This window comes from Myodes glareolus, chromosome 6, assembly GCF_982192425.1.
Source record: "Myodes glareolus chromosome 6, mMyoGla1.1, whole genome shotgun sequence".
Taxonomy (NCBI): domain Eukaryota; kingdom Metazoa; phylum Chordata; class Mammalia; order Rodentia; family Cricetidae; genus Myodes; species Myodes glareolus.
Genome location: NC_142031.1, coordinates 93,714,228 through 93,718,375, shown reverse-complemented (window position 1 = coordinate 93,718,375; position 4,148 = coordinate 93,714,228). Strand labels below are relative to the sequence as shown.

General features: G+C 43.2%; 1 pseudogene; it reads left to right on the top strand.

Moving 5' to 3' along the window:
• The first annotated feature begins 270 nt into the window (after window positions 1-270).
• On the top strand, window positions 271-460 carry LOC148121891 (Nuclear RNase P; annotated as a pseudogene).
• Window positions 461-4,148: the final 3,688 nt, after the last annotated feature.

The following is a 4,148-nucleotide window of genomic DNA, read 5'->3' as shown; positions in this document are numbered from 1 at the left end:
GCACGGTGGTGCACACCTGTGATCCCAGCTACTCAGGAGGGAGACGCAACCGGTTGCTGGCGGGGAGTTTGCTGGGGGCCTACGGAAAGCCAGATCGCCATGGCGACGGGCAGGCTAAAGTCCGTGTGACATCAGAGGCTATATGTCCCGGCCTTCTGGCGGGGCTATGGTTTTTGGAGGACTTTTTCAGCACCTGAGCGGACTCGCCTGACTGAGGCGGAAGCTGCGTGGTGAGCAGCGGCGCCATAGAAGGCAAAGAGGAGCTGAATCGGCTCTGCGGAAAAACTGTGTTTCCATAGCATCATGGGCGAGCCGGGAGGTGAGTTCCCAGAGAACGGGGCTCTGCGCGCAGGCGGACCGGGCAGGAGAAGCCCCCCCACGGGTGGGCGGATGCCCCCCCTCGCCGGAGCTTGAAAAAGACTCACAGCCGGCGGTGCGAGTTCATTGCCTGAGGTGAAAAGGCGAGCCCGCGCACGGCCCGGGGCGGGGCCATGCGGAGCGCGCCATTATGGGCTTCAGAGGCGGAGCTGTGGCAGCCGCCGCTGTCCGCTGCTGCCGCCGCCCTCAGCCAAGGTCGCCAAGAATTCAGTCAGATAAAAACATTTGTCGCCAAAAATTCAGTCAGATAAAAACATTTATCCCCTAAACAACGTCCCTTCGTCAGCAGGAAGTAGCCAGATCGATGCTACGCCCATTCTCCCTTAAAGAACTGGTCGTGATTATCATAATAAAGGCATGTTTACCTGGTTACCGTATCCTAGGTAACAAAGAAAGGCGGACCTTTTGCCTGAGGCACCTGGTGAGATAAACAATGCTACCTAGAGGTTTTTCCATCTGAATAGGGGAGCTGGAGAGATGGCAGCTGGAGAGATGGCTCAGAGGTTAAGAGCACTGATTGCTCTTCCAAAGGTCCTAAGTTCAATTCCCAGTGACAACTGCTTTGGTTTTTAAACAATAGAGGGGGACTACACTACCAGTGACAGCTTCCCCCAGAGAAAGGATTTCTCTTGCATTCTTTACACTTAATTTTTAATTCAAAATTTTGCTGGTACAGGCAAACAAGATTTGCTCTTTGAAACGGAGACATGCAAGTCTCAACCAGCCTACTTCCAGTACTGATTGTGCTGAATTTTTACACTGAGAGTTTTTAATACTCTTAAATGTTAATTTGGGAGGAGAGTTTTGTTTATGTTTTTCTAGGAATGCTGACATACATCTGGATGCCAGCGAGACCGACCAGAGAGATAAAGAAGACGACCCAATGGATGCTGAGTGTCCTGCTGTAAAAGATTCGTGCGGAGACAGCAGAGATGACCTTCTGGGCGGTGCCAAGAGCAGCTGTTTCACACCATCGACTTGAGCAACACCCTGTGCAACCTCTTATCTCTTACTCTACTTTGCCTTTTCCTTCCTTGGAGATGGGTGGGAGCAGAGATATCCTTGGCATGCTGCGTCTAGGTGGGGACCAGATTGGAAAATAGTTTTGCCTTATTGCTCTTAAAGACAATAATTAGGGGGAGATGTTGGGAGCCACCTGGAGGCACAGGTGGTCCTGCAGTTTGGAGGTAGCCACGTGGGGCTGAGCACCCCTGCCTGCACCCTTGCCTGCACATGCTCAGACCAGCAGAGTGGCATTGACCAATCGGGACAGCGTTCAGGCTGCTCCGCCGTTTAAAAGCAGCTGCCTCGGGGCCCAACGCTCTCTCTCTAAGCTTTCTCTCGTCCCTGCTCTATCGTCCCTTCCCCCAATTTTCCTCAAGGGAATGCTCCAAATAAAGATGTGACCAGAGAAGGAATTCTCGTTTTTGGTGGGGTTCATTCCTGCTGGACAGGATGGCGCCCCGCACCCTCTGGCTCTTAAAACGTTACTGCCTCCTCTTCCACATAGCTCCCTGAGTCTTGAGGGGAGAGACTTGATGAAGGCTTCATTCCATTTAGAAATGACTTTTCAAAAATCTGTCAGCTTCTCCACACTGTTCAGTTGTGGGTCTCCATCTTAGTTTCCATGTGCTGCGAGAGGAAATGTCTCTGAAAATGACTGACTCCTACTCTTTTTTATTGGACATTTTTTATATTGCTGACCTTTACATGTGTATCATGGTTTCCAAACTTATATTTTGTATTTTTTACAAGTTTTATGTGTGTCTGTGTTTCATGTGCCTTCTCATTGCTTTTTGTTTGTTGGTTTGTTTTGACTGTTGTTTGTTTATTTGTTTTACTTGTTTTGTTTTTTATTCTGATTTCATTATTTTCTCTGTGTGTTGTTAGCTCCTTGTTTTTCAAAGAGAGAAAGAAGGTGTGAAGCTGGTTAGGTGGGGAAGACAGGGAGGGAAAACTGTGATCAGAAAAAAGGTTTTATGAAAATATTTTTTGAATAAAAATAAAGATATGTAAATACAGAGTACCTAAACCAGTTACTGAAATTAGTCCCTCTCGTATGGTTGTGGAATTCTGCATCACCTGTAGGCATGTGCACAAGGGAATATTTCTTATCACATAAGTTAACTGTGATCCCAAAGCTTTCATTTAGACAGTGTTAAACTCTTAGAATTTTATTTTTCCTAGAATATAATTTATTTGAGAATAAATCATAGAATAGCAGCTCTTAATGTCAGAATGTCTACACTGTTGATAGATAAGCAAATAAAACAAGTAAGGGCTAGACCAGAAAACTTGCATAACATTTTAGTAATATACCATGACATTTGCATTTTTTCCTTGAAAATCTAAAGTTAGTTTTATTTTAGAACCATCAACAGTTTTGTTTGGAGTCCCCAGAGTCCCACAATCATATGGTAAGTGATTTCTCACAGAACACCTGGAATCTAATACATAGATAAGGAAGCAGTATTCATGGGTCATTGTCCACGTAGAGTTCAGAAAAGGACTATAACCCATAAAACAATGTTTTGCATCTTAGAAAGTGCCCAAATCCTTCTGCAAAAGAAAAGGATGTATTGTTTCTGAGTTACTGAGAATAATGTTTTCCCTAGGAAGTAGTCACTTAACATTATTTTAAGGTCTTTTGGTGTTAATCTGTGTTATTTGCTTTCTGTCATCCCTGCTCTAGCATGGCGCCAGGTTTTATGTGTCTGAAAGCAATCTATTTTGAATACTTCTTCTTGATTTTGAGATATGTCTATCTCTCCCTTCCCACGTCTCTCAGATCAATTAGGACAGTGGTGTGGTATAAACTTTGTGAACTTGACCTAACTCTAATTCTCATTCTCCTGGAATGCAGAGCACAGTTTATTCTAACCTGTTATCTCAGTGTTCTCAACACGATAATCTTTAACCTCAGAATGAGAAAATGAAACAAAGTGAAGAGAGGGTGAGGACTATTACCAAATATTTCTTTTAAATAGTTTTATTTACCCACTGCACCCAGTAGAGAAGCCGCCCTCTTTCTCTTTTAATTAGATGCCTGATGAAAAATTGAAATTGGCTTGTCTGTATAGGAAGTGAGTCCAGAAATCATTCTGCCATATTTCTTTTCTACATTAGTGTTATTATCAAGTTTGTGCTGATTCATATGATGCTCAGCACAGTAACTCTCACACGGTAGAAAATCAATAAATGCTTTTTTGTTTAAATGTAAATTCCCTCGTGGGTAATTTAAACTATTATTCTCTTTGTGGTATACTGCCTGATTAGAATTCTTGATCAAGGTAAGTCTAAGACCATACTTTGTTCTTTATGTGATTAAAAGAAAGAAAGATTGCTGAGAATTGACCAGTGAGCAGCTCTTGGCCTTCTTACTATATAACATATGGGAGTGAGGTTGAATGCATTTGACAGTTATTCGATGTCAGATCCACCACTCCTTTCTATGAAAAATTGGACGAATCACTCACATTCCTCATTTTCTTCACTGTGACATTAGTAATTAGTATTGGTAAAAATTGTGTGAGAATTAACATAGAAAACTCATTTAAAGCAACTTTTCCTAGGAGTTTTGTACTTATCTTAGGAATGAGCACAGAGTGTTCTCTCTCAAAGAACTTGAGTCTAGGCAACTCAGGCCAACAACAGAACCATGGAAATTTTGCTAATTCTTTCTTGCAGTTTGCTGGGTTAAACTTAGCCTCTCTCAAGACTGTTCCTGTTCTTTGTATCTTACACGTGATGCCCTTCTGGCAGTATGATCT